At 39.6% G+C, this 18,689-nt stretch overlaps 1 protein-coding gene across 2 annotated transcripts in view; it reads left to right on the top strand.

Annotated features, from left to right (window-relative positions):
• The first annotated feature begins 9,708 nt into the window (after positions 1-9,708).
• The window catches only part of mid2 (midline 2), a 165,569-nt gene continuing 156,588 nt past the window's right edge, over positions 9,709-18,689 (top strand). For both annotated transcript variants that reach the window (XM_061234864.1, XM_061234861.1), the window contains exon 1: positions 9,709-10,011. The gene's annotated coding sequence lies outside the window, so the exon portion shown is untranslated. The remainder of the gene's footprint in view (positions 10,012-18,689) is intronic.

The following is an 18,689-nucleotide window of genomic DNA, read 5'->3' as shown; positions in this document are numbered from 1 at the left end:
AGAGGGAGGTAGAGAAAGAGAGAATGACAGAGAGAGAGAGAGAGAGAGAGAGAGAGAGAACAACTGTTCGATCGATATGCCTTTCAGAAACCCTCTCTGAGTCCTCCATCAACTTGACACTCACTCAGCTAAATAACTGTCATGATTTGCTGAGAATCTGTTCTTGTCACTAGCAAAATGCATGTTTCATCAATTTAATGTACATTTTGCTAACTGCTGAACTTCGACATCATAATCAGGGCTGGAAACTAAGCAAGCGCACTTACCAATGGGTGTTCACTTACTCCTGGGTGTTGTTGGAGTACACTTTTCTTGATTGGATTAGGCAGGCGAGAACTTTATACATATGTGCAAATATGAATTTGAAATGTGCTATAGAATACAAACTGTCCAAAGAAGATCAAATTCATTCTTGAATCTAATTTCCAGCCAGGAATTCAAATATAATCATCGTTAAACCAAAAATTAACACCTGACACCTTCAGTAATAAAGTACATAAGTGACAGTATTCAATTTTGTGTTCTGGTATAAAGTATGCTGGCTGAAGTTATTGAAACTAAATTGAAAGTGAGTGTGGCACCGTGTTGTTTTAAATTTCTGGCCTTACTCTCCAGCAACCTGTTTGTATTTCTTAATCACAGCACAACTGTAATGTTCATGGGTTCATAGGTCTGCTGCAGGTTTTAAGTGAATTATGTGGTATATTAAGGGGACTCATACATGATTCTGTACTGTACAACACACCAGCCAGCTGACGGAGGACAGTTTTACCACCCAACACCCAAGCCATGGCATGAATATCATGCTGGCATTCTTGCCACTGATTCCAAACCACTACAATCATTGTCCACATTGTGCAGTAATAGCAGTAAAGCTAAATAAAATGCCATAGCACACACAAAAACTAAAGTGACTTATAAACTAGATCAGTTGCAGCTGGAACTACTTTAAACATAGTGTAGCATCAGTTGCACTGTTCTGTATCACTCCCAGAATGCACTGCATTCCCTGTTTTGTTTATCAAATGTGTTCATTTTGTTGTTAATGATTGTTATTTCATGTTAAAAATGTATGTGTTGTTGTTGTGGAAAATCCCCCATCTAACCACATTGTTTTATGTGGGCCACTGTCATTAAGTTTTTTGTTCACTTAAAGGGCTTTCTCTCATTGTTTCCCACGCAAATTCAATTCAGTCTGATCTTGCTGTGGCACATAAAGGCAAGTTGCTTTGAAAGGCACTGTGAGTGTGTGTTGCAATGCAATATTGTGGATATCTGGAGTCACCATCTGCAACAATATTTCTCTCTCTCTTTCAAAGTACTTTATGATATGGTAATGAGATCACTTTAGTATATTTCAGGAGAAAGCTTTCTTCAAACTTTCCTCTAATCCACATGCAATCCTGTACACTTATAGCCTGCGTCAATGTAAATTAATCATCTCAATCAATATTTATCAGCATACAGTATTACTTTACTCAGTGAATGCAGCTGAGGTTGGGAAATTTTGATCATGTTGCTTAGTGAAAGTCTTTTGACTTGTAATTAATTGCTTGGAGCTTTTTTACTTCTGAGTTCACCATGCTAGAGATTGGCCACACTGCTGGGGAGAAAAACACTTTTCTCGCAGTGGAAATCTCCGGAGCTTATTTCTAGATGATTCTCCTCTCATTACTAGACACCAGGCCACTGCTTTGAACTGAACACATCTCCACACTTATAATTGGATTCTCTGTTGAAGTGCAGTGCAGGTTAAAGTTATAGCCCTGCAGAAATATCTCACTTTCCCGATCATGCTTATCTATAGTTTCAGTTCAAGTTGAAAATATATCTAACTATCGGCTCAAACGCAAATTCAAAGGAACACCCAAAAGTGCTCCCACAAAACAAATTGATCTTTCACAAGTAAGCAGTGTATTTTAAAAAAGGCTGTTTAAATTTTCACAGTATATTGAACTTTGTCTTCTATGTCTGTTAAACTCTTAAGACAACTCAGGGGATAGAAAAAAACAGAGCATATTAGTTACAGTAATTAATTAAGCATCAAGTCCCATCTGTAGTCAGCTTCATTAATTATTGCTTTGCTCGGGCATCACTTACCCCCTTCCTAATTAGCAATTTATAAACCTTTAAAAATTAAAAACTTGAAAAACCAATTTTTAAGTAAATGTGGCTCATTGAAGGGACATGGGTACAGTATGCCAGGCCATTTTTAGCGATTAGCCCTTTAATGATGCACAACCAAGGGTTTAGTCATCAAATTTCTCTATGTCTTCATGAAATGTATGCCTCTGGATAATTTATACCATCTAAATAGCTTCCATCTGATGGAGAGCTCTGGGCTCAAGTGCTGTGTGCCAAACTAATTGCAAATGATTTCTACAAATAAATATGGATTGTTGATTTGATAATATGCTCTCAAGTGACCTACCTGGTTGAATAATGATAAAATAAAAATGAATCAAAAACCTACATAAATATCCTCCCAGCACTCAGCCTTAGAAGAGTCTAAAACACTTCTACTTGTCTCTTTTATGTTTTCAGTTATTTGTTTTTGTGTTCGTGGTAGTTCTACTGACAGTTCAGAGTTAAGTTATATACTGAGTTACTGAGTTCTGGATATGGATACAATAAGATTACCAAGGGTGGCATTTTATAGGTATATACACTAACTGAGCACTTTATTAGGTATTTATGAGACCTATTTTTTAGACTTATTGATCTTCTGCTGCTGTAGCCTATCCACTTAGAGTTATGACATGTACTGTGTTCAGAGATGCTCTTCTGCATAGCAGAATAATGTGTGGTTATTAGCATTATTGTCGCCTTCCTGTCAGCTTTGACCAGTCTGGTTTTCTTCCCCATTCGGAAGACATTTGGTTTGAAAAACAGCTGAACCTCTTGACCATTGTCTGTATCGTATCGGCATGCTTTTATGCTTCTAGTTGCTGCCACATGATTGGCTGATTAAATACTTTGGCTGTATACCAGCTTGTTCATGCATTAGATTGTATTAGGTCTACCTAATAAAGTGCTCACTGAGTGTAGGGTTTTTTCTTTAGTTATGGAAAAAAGAACAGGGAAAATTCAGAACTGTCGCTGATACAATTTGTGTTTCATTTACAAATTTGCTTTTCAATTACAAGGCACAGCACTGAGTCTGGCATGCTATAAGCGTCAATGAACATAATCATTGCACTGTCATTCTGCTTATGCGCCTAATGAAATGCTAATTAATTGACTTAACTGAGATGACGGCTACAATTACAGAATTATAGTTTGACTCATGGCTTGAAATAGAGGTGCTATTGATCCTTTGGTGGCAGTGGACTGAAACACATGCAAAGTAACAACCTGATTATTTCTTCTGTACATTACTGGTACTGCTACGACTACTCCTACATTAATGCTACAATTACTACTCTGATTGTAGAACTAATATTAATAATGCCACTTGTGTTCTTGAATGTACTTGCATATAATCCTATCTGTGCACTTGGACATGATGTTCTTTTGACTGTCACTTTTCAGGCACACCCCACAGACCAGAAAACACCTGGAGGCTGGCTACACACTCAGCCACTCACACATGGGTGCACACATGCTGGCATGCACACATACACACAGTAATGTCACTCCTTATAAGCTACATGCTTGATCTGAATCTCCCAGAAACATTGCTTTACGGTCTGCACTGTCTGCTTCACATTGCAGGTGTTTTGAGATTCAAGTAATTTCTTCAAAGAACATGCCCATAAATAATGCCACTATAAGGGTTTTTACAATTCACATTTTTCATGATGGATGGTGAAATGTAGGGGCATCTAGAATGCATTGACAGAGTGGACATTTTGAAATATCAGTTGGGCTTCCATTTCAAATATCATCTGCACACCTCTCGCATCAATAAATAGAAAATAAAACCAGAGATTCAGATCAAGCATGTATTTCATATGGACTGACATATTATTATAATTTACTATTGGGCTGTTTCTAGCCATGGGTTTCTTGGCTATTCTGACTCACAGAACTGAAATCAATACAAGCTTAACAGCTACCTAGAACTGAGTAGTGATGAGCATTCTGGTTCTTTTCAGTGAGTCATATTATTTGGCTCAGCTCACCAATAAGAACTTGCTTTTTCAGCTCTCAAATGGCTTTTTGGCAAGAACAGGATAAAGCAATAATAATATTCAATAACAATATAAATTAGGCTAAATAATGCATCTATTAAATAATTCCAGTGTATTCCAAATTGTAATTTAATTTGTATGTTATAACAGAATGTAAAACAAGGATTGTTGCTACTCTATTAAAACAATTTAGCCAATTTGTACAGCATGTCACATATCTCTCTTTCAGAATGAAAATGTGCATAGTGATTGACTGATTCATTAATTTATTAATCGGTTCTTTTGTCTATTTAAGGGAGGCGATATTAGCTCAGGAGGTAAGAGCAGTCGGTTGGCAGGAGGAGGGTTGCTGGTTTGATCCCCCGCCCTGGGTATGTCAAAGCATCTCTGAGCTCCCGATGAGCTGATTGGTACCTTGTATGCCTATCACTGTGAGTGTAGGTGTGTGAATGAGAGGCATCAGTAGTTCACCACTTTGGATAAAATTGCTATATAAATGCAGTCCATTTACCAGTTTAAGCCCGCCATAATAACAATCAAAAATGCAATCAGATCCTCACACTTACACACAAAGGAGGGAGTCAAACAAAAGTCTCCATTCCTGATATATTGTTACATTATATTTTATCATTAGGCTGCTGTTATTACCAAAGTCAGACATCATATGACCGTATCTTGTTTCAATTTATGAGATAAAATTTTTTAAAAATTGGCTCTTCAGAAATGTGAGTTGATACCTCCCAACACTCACCTAAAGAATTAGCTCAGTTTGCTAGCTGACTAGTAACTGCGATCGCAAGCAAGCTACTTGAATAAGGCTTTTAATAGCTTAGACCTAAAATGAGATATAATATGGTAACTACTGATTTATTTCATTTATTTTTGTAAGAACTAACATCAACTTTGTATGGAGATACATTTACAGCAAGATAGCTGACCCTCAAATGATTTGTATGAAGTAGCCTACAGTTAAGTTTTATTTTACTTACTTCTTTTCTTTACTTATCATACTGTCTAAGATTGTGTAGCTCCCTAGCCCCACCCTCTGTCCCCAGGCCCCAGTTGAGTGCAAAATAAAGATGGAAATTATTTTATTTGTGCTTGAGTTTTGCTGAGCTTCCTGTCCTTTCTAGACTTTTGTCAGCTGCTCTCAATAATGAGTGTCCAGGGAAATAATGTCTGGTCTGGACCCAAACAGAGCAGGTAGTCCCATTTCCCCAGTATTATTAATGGATGCACACAAGGAAGGAGTCCATAACAGCAAAATCATATAAAAATATGAAATATACTTTTGCAAAATCCAGTTTGCATGGATGATGAGTCACATAAAAGCCTTGCCGTGAAATATGCCTACATCTCATTTACTGGTAATAGCATTATATTTCTAAAAATAAAAGTTGTACAGGGTTGCAATTCACTGGGTGCATTACAAGCAGGTACTGAGCAGTCCTGTAAAGGTGCATGTGTTCATAGCCCCCGGGGGCTATCTCTTTAGCATTCATTGCTGTGGCTGGCTAAATCGCTCGCTAATTCTGACATTCTGTCCAACCGCATCTCTCAGCCCTCAGGTCAGGCTTAACCAGCTGCCTGTGGGAAAAAGGTTTTGAGCTATTTGTGTTTTTGCCTTCAGTGAGGTGCTTTTGCAGTTTGCTATACCAGGTCGGTCAGCTAAAATGACATTTCTGGATGTGTTGTAACCAAGGGTTAAAGGTAGACAGTTCTCCAAAGACTGAACTTCATTTTGTAATTCCCCTGATAGCCAGAAGTTGAAGTCATGTTGTACTTGCCATTTGCTTAGTCCCTGCCTCACATTTACCTTCTTCAGGCATCACATTGTGCAGTTTACAGTCCTGTCATCACTTCAAACAGCCCACAAGATGAGATATTCAGATAAAGGGCATCAAGGACTTTTTCCACTGAAAAACATAACCATCATTTTAAGTGTCTGGTTGGATGTACTGTCCTAAAAACAAGTGTATATTGTACCTGCGAGTTAATAAATGTCTCATATTCATCCTCCACCTGAACCAATTCAAGTGAACAAGCTGCACTTTAGATGTAGAGTGATGACTATGCTAGATTAGATTCAGTGATGATTATGAAGTCAGGCAAAAACACAATGCAGGGTGATTTCAACCATGTGCATCTCCTGATGCGCTTCATTTTTACAGCATGCTACCTGATCATGTGGGTGTCTCTGGCACACAATGGAGAGCACTCTATATCTTTTTAATTTTCCAATGGATCATTGTACTCCAGAATCATTGCCACTGTATGTATATGTAAGACCAACTGAGGTTCGCTTAGACAATTGTTACCTTTGTTTTCTCTCATTATCAAATGATTGCCAAGCACCAGTGACCCCACAAATTCAAACTGCTAACTCTGTGGAAAAGGGACAAGAGGAGGAAAAGAAGACCAAAATATAGCCTGCCAGAACAGAGCCATAAAAGAGCTGAAAACATTCTATTTTATTCTATCCATTTTTTTTTATATATTTCATTCTCTGACAATAGTGCACCAGCTCACATGAAACAAAAAATTAGGACAAATCTGTTAAAATAACTTTTAAAGATGACATGGACCAATCTCTTTGATAGTGATGAAGAGGGACACATCTTAACTGCCTCTGTTTTATAACTGGGAAGAAGAGGGATTCTTTGGCATGAAAGATACTATGCATATGCAAATGAGAAAGACTTAGAAAAAACTCCTTTTGTTCTGTGTACCCAGTGTTGTTACCATGAAACACAGCAGCCCTTTAATAGTCTGCCAAATCTTTTGAATCCAAAGTGAAGAGGCGTGTTAATTTGCCATGCAAGTTGCCAGATTTCCTATTCTGGGGAATCTTGTCTACTTGGAGGTTGATCAAGGATGGCCTATGAAGTGATCTTCAAGACATCCTCCCTATGGTTCCCATGGGGGAGATAGGGTTCACTCCGCAAGCTGAAAGCTGAGATCACCTCTTTATTTGAAATATTTTCTCCGTTCCTCCATTTTCCAACCATATACCAACTCCACATCCAATAGTCATGAAGCTCACAAAGGCCTTTCTTCCGCATTTGAGCAATTTACACTGTGAATTTCATCACGTGTAATGCCATTTGCTGGAACTGATTTGCATTATACCAATAGATTTACTGAACAGAACTGCTGACACAACTGAGTTTAAGGCACCTCAAAACACATTTGGTAAATAGAGGAACGGTAATAACAGTCAAGTCACTGAAAGATCTAAGCGCCAGTTTCCCAAGGCATTATCTTTAATTTGCTACACGGATCATGTAGCGAGTCTTTTGCTGAGACCCAATCCTAGCTCTCATGTCAGGCTATAATTGACTTCCCCATTTTCGCCGTGCCTTGTGCTTTTCTCAAAATGAAGTCCAGCCTGCAGGGAATGGTGGTGGATCCATTAACACCAGTATTTATTCCACTTACGGTAATTTTATTTATGTTATCATGTTTCTGGAAGCATAATTTAATTGTATTTTTCTGTTATGAGCTAGTATGGTTCTTTTATATTCAAAGTTCAATAATTATTTTTTATAATGAGAACCATGTTGCGGCACGGATGGTGCAGTGGGTAGCACTGCCGCCTCACAGCAAGGAGGTCCTGGGTTCGAATCCCCGTCGGCCGGGGCCTCTCTGTGCGGAGTTTGCATGTTCTCCCCGTGTCTGCGTGGGTTTCCTCCGGGTACTCCGGTTTCCTCCCACAGTCCAAAGACATGCAGGTTAGGCCGATTGGAGAGTCTAAAATTGCCCGTAGGCATGAGTGTGTGTGTGAGTGAATGGTGCGTGTGCCCTGCGATGGACTGGCGACCTGTCCAGGGTGTATTCCTGCCTTTCGCCCAATGTATGCTGGGATAGGCTCCAGCCCCCCTGCGACCCTGATCAGGATAAGCGGGTTCAGATAATGGATGGATGGATGGAGAACCATGTTGATTCAGTGCATGCTTTAACCTATCAGCCTTGTTGACGCTTATCATAAGGGTCCTGCAGTAGTGAAGATTTGATCCCACCATAGTCTTCAGAAATACATTAGACATGTTAGTTTTTGCTAAGAGACCAGTGAGACTAGCTATTCACTCCACTCTAAGAAAGAGGGGAGAGAAAAGCTTTTGTACAAGTGACAAATGATTTCATGCTGTGTTTTATTGTAATTGTACTGCACTGAGGTATATTCTCACTTCCAGGGAGAATTTTACATCCATCTTCGATGAATTCTGAGCTGTCTTCTCAACCCACTTTTCGAGTACTTTTCCTTGGCCTGTCCACATCGACTATTATGAGCATTCCCGTATTAGAATCACAGACAGATACTGATTAATCATTCATATTCCCTTACATTTGGAGGACAAACATAAGTAGGTCAGAAGGAATATCTTCTGAAATACTACAGACTAATTCAGAAAAAAAAGGAAAATCAAAAATTGGCCTCTTGGGAGACATTTCTATTCATTCTTTTCCCAATGCATTTCCTGTAGGAGCAGTCATTATCTTGCTATTTTTGTGGATTGTTTTCTTTGCAAATACACAATCCCATGAAAGAGTTTGCTCTTGTCTGTGCTTCTAGCAGAATGGCAATATTATGCTGCTTGTTTTTATTTATTACACTTCAAATGTTCAAATGTTGTCTGTGATCAAATGTCGTCTGTCATGTAAAATGCTCAACACACGCTACCCTGTAATATCTCGGGAAAATGAACTGTCTCCGATGGTTGGCTATGCTTTTTATTATACTTATTTTATTTTATTCCAGTGCAGTCTATGCACTGTATGTGACTCTTTTACCTGGTGAGCAATGACGCCATATTTTTTTTGAGGATTAAATAAACATAGTAAATTGTATAGTCACTGAGACATAACACAAACACACTCAAAACTGCCAGCAAGGCAAATAGATAATTGTGTTGGGTGTGCAGTGTACATGTTTTTTAAAACTCAGAAATGGCAGGTGTTCACTCTTATGGCTTATGACAACTGCACCGACATGTTATGGTTTCAAATAAATTTCCTCGACAGAGAAAAGTTTGCTGCATATACAGTTTTTTTACGTTTGTTTATATATTTAACCAATGTACAATGTGTAAACCAGTGCGTCAGGAAATAAGCAATAGAGTAAAATAGAGTATTTAAATTAAATTAAATAATGAATGTAAGTGTCGCTCTTCCTTTATTGTGGTGTCATTGGGTTTAGGCTATTGTTTTACTCTAACTACCAACCTCTTATGAACCAAACGCTGACCAATAATGCAAGTAGGCTATTTTTCGCTCATTTAATCTTATTAATACAATTATCTGGGCTAAATGATTATATTTAACTAAATGTTTAAGCGCTTTTACTGTATGGGACATACTCAACTGATCGACTCTGTGCAGAATGCAGTAGAAGGTAGACATTTATCTCCTTTGGCTCAGTCTAGAGGGGACGCGGTAAAAAATACGAGAAACGAGCAGGGATGTCCGTAGCGGAACTTGCTATAGCAAAGCAGCGGTTTAATCGATCCCAGCTGCCGTTGAAGAGATGAAAGCAATCCCCATGGGTTAGTCACGTGTCCTCGAGGGAGCGCTTAGTTTTGGGACACTGCGAGTGGTAACGGCGCAGCGTAGCTAGTTGGCATTTGAAACGCCTCTTTGGTCGTGGCTGACACAAATAACAAAGCACAGGCATAAATCTATTTTCAGCAGCCTTGTGCATTTGATAGTACCGCCGACTTTAGCGCGCTAGTGCTGAATTGTCGACTTTGAGGAAGCGTGCTTCAGCAAACTTCTGGCTAATCTTAGTGCGCCAGCCAGATATAGCTGTAAAAACAACGTAGTCAAGGTTTGTAATGTTACGGTAGATGGTAGGATCGGAACCCAGGAACAATATTCTGAGGTATGTATTTCTCTGTACTAAAGGATGCGAAATGAATGCTCAACTTAACCAATAACCGAAAGCGCGTATTTGAAGTGTATTGTTGCTACCGCATTTTAAAACATTAGTTTTGACTAAGCAATGTGCATACTGTTATTATTTGCGTAGATTGATGCAAAAATTTTTTAAAAGCCTCATGCTTGACGTATGTTTTCTTTAAATTTATCAACAACCGCATATTTCAGATTGCATTGGGTTGTCAGCTGTGAAGCTCGTACAGTATCTGGTCCTGTGTTGTCTAACAACAAACAGCACGTGATTGAAGGATTAAAGATTTGGAGTTAAAGCAAGTTTGTTCGTTATATTTATGTCTCGTGACTGTATAGCAGCGTGGAGATTGATGCTTCACATTTATTTACGGCATTTAAACTGAGTGTACAGTAGATTCTCTCCGTGACTGAAAGTTGAAGGTTATCAAGCAATATATAATTTCTGCATAAGTGCATAATTCCTTTTGTATGTGTAATAGCCTATAGAACTTAACTTGTGAGCAAGCATTTGTTTAAACATTCTGTTTTCTGTCGTAAAAATGAGTTGCACAATTTCTGTATGCTTCACCAAGAAAAGTATTTTGGGTGACTGATTAGGGTTGATAAATGTAATTATTTTAATAGAGATGGATAACCGTAGCCAGCATTGCAGTAGTGCTTGTGACTTGCAGCTGATCATCAGAACAGCAGTGTAAAATTACATTTTAGTTTGTACACGTCACGCCTGCAGTCTTGAAAGTTTGAAAAGTCACAGTAACACGCTCTGGTATATTGACCTCTTCGCAACACTTGCGAGCGCAATAGCAGATGCTTGGAGGCTCAAAAGGGGGCACTCCACCAAGAACCTATCAGCCATCATCGGCATTCATAAGGAATGCCGTGCCACATGGCTCGTTAATCATTTCCCTCAGCTGTCCCTGCCTTAGTCTCAGAAAGGCCTGGATACACGGGCTCCAAAGCGGATCAGTTTCCATGCGGTGCGGTCCAAGTGTGTATTTTTCCAGGCTGCACTGGAGCTGGTCTTGTAAGATGGTGACATAAATTAACTCAGTAGAAAAGAATGAGCGGGTCCACTCTCTGCATGGCTATGATTGGGTGGAATGGTTGTAAGGCAGCAGAAACTGTACTTGGCATGCTTTGAAATGGCAGAGAGAAGGAGAGACAGGATGGATTGGACTCACATTTCTGCTGTAAATACAGCTGAAAGCTGCAATCTTTGGCAGAAGCGTTTCATGGCAGGGGTACATTACTGTGGAAAACATGTGTAATTGACCAGATAACCTTTTGACTACAGTGCTCATTTCAAATTTCTGATCTCAGATATCATGGTACACCTTGAGTGTTCTTCACTTCACTTCCACTGCAAATGTTCCAGTCAGAAATGTGCTTTATTTGTCTCCGTAATGAGATGCAACTGTCTGATTCTTGCGTCTGAAACACATGGCATTTCATTTAATGGGACTGACACTACTCTCAAAAGAACAATGTGACAGGCCTATCAATTGCTTCTCTGATATTGTTAGCTGTAAGATTGCAGCTGACACTGTAATCCATCATTTAGCCTGCAGAGAGCTGTCGCCTCTGGGTGCACCAGTAATTATTAAGCTATTCTGGATTCTGTGACACGCGCATGTGCTGCATAAATCTTTTGCGAAGTTACAGCTTATTGTTTGCAGGGAAACCAGTGTGAATGCAACTGTGTTGCTAAGATGCCTTACGTGTAGGCTACATGGTGCATACAAACAAAGTGCAGGGAATTTTACCAGAAATGTGGAGTACCAAATATGCGTTTGCAGTCTTTGAGCGGGTTTTTGTGCAGAAATATGGATTCATGGCAAAAGGGGGAATGGGTGGGGCTGGTCATCTGTTTTGTTCCTATTGTTAAATGCACAATTTCACAGCCATTTGAGTGAAGGTAATGTGTGTCCTTAGAGCTGTAGCATGTAAATGTGGCATTAACTGTTATTTTCGCTGAAAATAGTCACCAGCAATTTTGCTATGAATAATGCTATTGAGAATAAGGGAAGTGGAAAGGCCAAAAGTCCTTACAAATGAAAAAGATCTACTGTTTGAATGTGGAACAATTTCCATGCCCTCAGTGAAATGGAATGGCATAATTACTCTCATTGTGGGGACGGTCAGAACTGAAAGCCGTGTGAACTCCTGCATTGACTCTCCATCTTGACTAATGGTGGAATTGTGTGGTTAAGTATTTATCCTCTCCATTGTTTGCATTATCCTTTGTTTACTGAGGGTGTATCCATCTGAACTAATATCACTGGCCCGGCTCAGATGTCTAGAATGTTCCATGCGGAAGCCCCTCGCACAAGGTGTCTGTCAACAGCTGATGTGGTCTGCTTCACAAAGTGGGCCGGCATTTAAAATGTCCATGTGTGCCACTCAGACAAGGAGACTCTTAAAAACAGCCACCGTTCCTTGGTGTTGTTTCAGCTTGGGCCAGAGTTGATGGCTGAGGATGTCAGCTTCCTGTCTGAAGTACACAGTTTCCTCTTCCATAGGATAATGATGCATGCCGTGACACTCTCTGTCCACCTAACCCCCAACATCCATAAATTTGGTTAGAATCTGGAGCTCACATTCGAGTGTGTGCTGACCTTTAGATAGCACAAAACTACATACAGGTGTTTTTCCCAGTGTATCGATTGCTGCAGGACATTGAAGAGAGTCTGGGTAACACCTGCGGGGCTGGCTCTGCCCGCACCACAGAGAGGACGAATAAATGAGAGATACGGTTAAGTCCGTAAGTATTTAGACAGCGGCACAATTTTGAAGGGCTATATTTCCTGCATGATTCCCTCCATATGGATGTGCAGTCCGTCGGCTTTCATTTGGGGGCATGCACTGTACATCGATACTGAGTTTGAGTTGAACTATATAGGAATTACAGCCCTTTAATATCGTTTCCATATGCTTACAGCCCTCACTGTACTTGCAGTAACTCCAAAACACTAAGTTTGAAAATCAAAGAATTTATATTTTCATTAATGAATAATCATTTTCTGTGCTTATAGTGCATCCTTTGCCTGCCATATATTTCGATCTCATATTGAGTTTGCAAAACCAGCAGCATTAGTATACTCGCAGAGAAGAGATGCAAGTTGCACTACTAACTGGGAATGTGCCGGAATTCTTTGCTGTGCAGAGCTCAGTGATTGAGATTTTGTCAGCGAGGGATTTGTGCAAGTATAGGGACCTACATGGATGAGAAACAGGCAGTCATTCACTGTGGAGTGGACAGCGAGGAAGGTCATGTTACAGGTCACCCACTGTGTCAGATGTATTTCCAGCAGACTATGTGGGTTCTATTTTTAGCTGGGAGGCACTCACACACAGACGCACAGACGCACATGCACGTATAAACACGCACACACAGGTGTCACCAGAAGGCTTGGGTTGGCGATCAGCCACTTGAGTGGAGTGCAGGATTCCAGTCATGATGTCAGCATCAGCTCCGGGGGGGGTAGGGAAAGGGAAGGAAGTGCTTTTTTGGGCTCCTGCCACCCTAGGGCGCCTGTCACCGTCTAATATTCAATTACCGAGTTCCTCCTGGCACTGAGTGAGTAATGAATGTGTAATTCTGAGACTGATTAATCATTGTTTTCTCACAATTTTTTCTGAATTTACAACTCCCTGCCACAAAGTAAGCCCTTTAATTGGGGAGAAAAATAGAGCTGCCCCCCCCCCGCCCCGCCTGCAAGGGAGTTCTTGTTTCTGTCACTCCTGAAGTGTTTTTGGTGGTTTGTAAGAGAGCGCCACCTAATATAACTGAGAAATAGTGTTTTATTTTATGAGCTGTGAAAGTGTACTCAGCAAGAGATGTGGCTGTTCCCACCTCAGTGTTGAAGTAATGATCCATGAAAAATGCTCACTGTGCCCTTACCCTAGTTACGCTGCGGTGCCTCGGTAGAAACTGACATTTTAGAATATCATCTATTTTGAAAGCAGTCATTTTGAAACCAAACAAGTATGCTGAACAACAAGGAGGGAGACATGTATGTTTCTGCTATTTCATTTTATTCTTTTGTTTTGGTAAAGCATTTTCTTTCCATCCCCCGCATTTTTGTCTTGTTTGCAGTTTGCATGCATTCAGAAATCGCTCTTTGCCAGCACTGCAAAATGCTTTAATCTGCTGTAATCAGAGGGGATGATTCTGAGCCATGTTGAATTGTTGAGACCGCTGGCTCTTCGTTTTAACTATTTTTTCTGTTACAGCAGTTACTGTAGGTAACCTTTTTTTATATTTCTTGGTGAATTTACATTTATATTAATTTAACTGTTGTAAAATGTACTGGTTGTATGGTAATCCTACGTGAGATAAAAGCTGTTGTTTTTGTGCTGTGCTCCCATCTTAAAATCTGTTGTTGCCTTAATAGAAACATCATAATCACTCAGTGAAACCACAAGGACCTGCTCCCACAGGAACATTCTTGTCCTGCTTAATTTTTCAGACACTAATTCTTTACTTACTATACTATACTTACTTACTTACTTACTATATTTTCCAGTAATAGGAACAGGCATTAGATGTATGCCTCCACATAAAGAAATTGGAATTTGCTGAGAGCCAACTCTAAGTTGATGTCCATGAACAAGCGGGTCATCCCTCTCTCTAGCACTCTATTTACGGACTTATTGATTTCATAATAATTAAAGGGGCAGTGGGGGCTGGAATCTGAAGGGAAATCACAGTGAATCAAAGTTACTTTCCACTAGACCATCACACTCCTAATAAATGCTTTTTTTGTTTATACCCAAAGACACTATAATGTCATCAAAAATATGCATTGCAGTCAATAATGATATTTATCAGCGATGTAGCCAGCCAGGCGCATCCCTGGCTTTAGCACCGGACATTTTCCATTTAGCCCTGAAAGTTTATTTACTGTATGAAGTGCGGTGGAGACCTGAGCTCTACTGAGAATCCTAATCGGTAAAGTAACAAAGATACTGGGCTTGGCCCCCATGATCCCAGCATCTGTGGTTACAATCACCCTCAACCACCCTCATCTCTCTCTGGTCTTCAGCAATGCTGGAAATGTGCCTTATATATAAACTAACAGTTGACTGCACAGAGACCATATCAGAAATAAAACATGTGTGAGTGATGCTGAAGTGGGGCACAGCATGTGGCAAAATGTAAAGAGGAATTAATTAAGCGCCAGGGTAAAGAGGCCCGTTTTCAGTTGGGCCTGAAAGATGGTGATGGATTCTCCATCGCAGATGGGCGGAAGTTTCAGGGCCTGGCTATGACCCTTGAGAATGCTCTGTCATGCAACTGTTGATGATGGTTGAGGGGGTAGCAAATGCCAGGCAGAAGAGTGCTAGTGGGCTGGTATGAGTGGAGTTCAGTGGGATAGGAGGGCACTAATTTCTTGAGTGTTTTGAATGTCAAGAGTCCAATTTAGTAGTTTTTGCTGTGTTTGTTGTGAAGTCAGTAGAGATGTGGGTCTAGGACTTGATGTTGGTGAGAATTCTGGATCTTCCAACCAGAATATGGAATTCACATGCTACAGTTGTGTTCAAATAAATAGCAGTGCATAAAAAAGTGCAAATATTTTTTCATATCTTTTAGTTCCATATTTCAAATGTAGTGGAAACATTACACATTCAATTCCAAATCAAAGCATTAACAAATTGTATCAAGTCTGCGTTATTCTTCTACAGGACGCAAAGAAAAGTAAATATTAACCTGTTCCAAAAAAATGGCAGTCGACATGTTTCTCTTCAAACTCAAACACTTACTGTATAAACTGAAGAAATCTTTCAAGATCACTTGAACTAATATTTAGTTGCATAACCATTGTTTTTGATAACTGCTGCACATCTGCGTTGCATGGAGTTAACCAACTTCTGGCACCTAGAAACCGGTATTTCAGTTATTTTGATTACAGCAGGTGTAATCACACCACATAATTTTTCGGTAACACCATGGTATTACCAAACTACAATTTTTGGGTTTTGCTTCAGAAACTGCATTTTTAATGTCACCCCACACGTTTTCAATGGGGTTGAGGTCCGGGGATTGAGCTGGCCACTCCATTACCTCAATCCTTTTTGTCTGGAACCAAGATGTTGCTCTCTTGCTCATGTGTTTGGGGTCGTTTTCTTGTTGAAACGCCCATTTCAGGGGCATTTCCTCTTCAGCATACGGCAACATAATCTCTCAAAGTATTTTGATGTATTCAAACTGATCCATGATCCCTGGTATATGAACACCGTAGTATGAAAAACATCCCTGTACCATGATTTTTGCATCACCATGCTTCACTGTCTTCACAGTGTACTGTGGCTTGAATTCAGTACCTGGGGGTCGTCTGACTGTCGATGACCACTAGACCCAAAAAGACCAATTTTACTCTTATCAGTCCACAGAATGTTACGCCATTTCTCTTTGGGCCAATTGATGTGTTCCTTGTCAAATTTTTACCGATTCTGCACTTGCCGTTTTTTCAACAATGGTGCTTTACGGGGGCTTCTTGCTGATAGCTTCGCTTCGATCAAATGACTGTAACAGCACTTATAGGTAATTGTAAATCATCTTTGATCTTTCTGGAGCTGATGAATGGCTGAAACTTTGCCATTCTGACTATTCTTCGATCCGTTTTAACAGTAATTGCTCGTTTTCTATCGTGTGTTTCGGGTTTTTGTTGCCATTTTAAAGCATTTGAAATCATTTTAACTGAGCATCCTATAATTTGCTGCACTTCTTTATACGTTTTCTCCAATCGACTTTTTAATGAAATGACGTTGTTCATCCGAACAATGTTTGGAACGGCCCCTTTTACTTAGAGATTCAGAAGTAAATATATTTTATAACAATATGTGAAACTTTTGCTTTCCTTCTTCCTTAATAAAGGACAATTAACGACACCTGTTTTTTCACAAAATGAACAAATTCTCGAATTAAACAAGCAGCGTGGATGTCATGACAGTTGGGTCTGTTGTTTTTCTAGTACACTACTACATCTAAAAGTAAATGATTTGCCATGCAGAAATATCACTACTACAAATAACAGTGGTTCATCAGGTTACTGATGTTGTACTGCTATTTATTTGGACACAACTGTATACCTTGGATGCCAGGAGATTAGCCACTCATTCAAATTACAGGTCCTCGTGTGAACACAACTGCAACACAACATTTCCACAGAATTGCCTCTCAAATCAGTTTTGAGAGAATTGATTTGTCATGGCTTAAGTGAAACCAAGGGTCAGTTGAGCTCCATTTTAGCTGTAAGATTACAGCTGACAATTACCCTTCTATGCTTGGATGATGTTATGGACTGTCTGGCTCATAGCTAGGAAAAAAAGTTCTTCAAGGACTCGTCTACCGTCATCGCTTCCATCCTACATTCACTTGTTCCATGTGGACTTCCGGTACAATGTGGTGAGGTCATCTTATTATTGCTCTGGTTATTGTTGCCATGACCACCATGGAAATGTGTTCTCTCGGGGGATTTTGTTATAGTGTACTTGTTGGGCCTTGGTGTTGCTGCAGGTATAATTCAAACTGTATGTATATGTTCCAGTACTAGCAGATATAAAGTTCTCACCACCCAGAAGCTTGATTTGCCCTTGCTTACTACATCTTCTTGGTAGACACCCATAGTGCGTTTGATTTACAGTTACCTTATATAAAATAGAGGTGCAACATTTTAAGATTTTCTCTATACAAGGTGGTTTGTCCTTGGGATTATTTGTATTTTTTCCCGGTGCCTAAAGCCTGTTTTATAGCAGCAGACCTACATAAAGATGTATTTTCATGAGCTTCCTCACAGAACAGGAATAGGTGAACAAGCACCCTATATATCCCTCTCCTTTCCAGTAAATATCAGATTTTAGCAGACAGGACTAGCCTACAGACATTGTTTGATCAATGCTTTATTTAGCACAATTTAAGCCTGTGGTTTTGTGTCTCTTGTGTGCACTGCGGAAGACAACAACAATAAACTATGAGGCATTGTGGGAAATAAATGTGCTAAATGGTGTGAGCCATCTCTTACACTGGCCAGTGGTTTCAAACCAAAACAATTAAAAAAGAGAGAGGTTGGCAATTAAAAACATGTGTGATACTTGGAAGAGAAAATGTGTGGCTCTCTCGCACTATGTGCAAGCTTGGCCTACAAAGGATAGATGTGTGCTACAAGAGATGGGCTATTGATGTTTTGTAGACCATTCAGTTGTAACTGAACGGTCAAATATTTTAGTCCTAGGGCTAGAATTAGGGTTTACGGCTCACATTAACTTTAGGCTGAGAAGGTTACAGTTCGGGTTAGAGTTAGGAAAATGGTGTCAGGGTTGAGGCACATCCAGGGTTGTGTTAAGGAGCTTGGTAAATCTTTTTTGCTCATTGTATGTAACATTAGCTATAGCTTTATATATGTGATCTAGTATATTAGATATTTTTTCAGTGACTTTAAATTACTTACATTACATACTACTTTTACAGAATTTACTATATTTTTCTGTTGAAATATCAAGCCATAATACTACGTTCACCATATTTTGAAGATGAGGGGTGGGGGGTGTTTTGGATCATGAGAAGTTTCTTTAAACTTTGCTCTTTCCATCACTTTGACTCAGGTTGAATATTTGTATCATCTGTACACTAGAGTTTTTTTTCCAAAA

This window comes from Conger conger, chromosome 3 (assembly GCF_963514075.1).
Source record: "Conger conger chromosome 3, fConCon1.1, whole genome shotgun sequence".
Taxonomy (NCBI): domain Eukaryota; kingdom Metazoa; phylum Chordata; class Actinopteri; order Anguilliformes; family Congridae; genus Conger; species Conger conger.
Note: the sequence above shows the minus strand (reverse complement) of the source record. Positions and strands in the feature narration are given on the sequence as shown.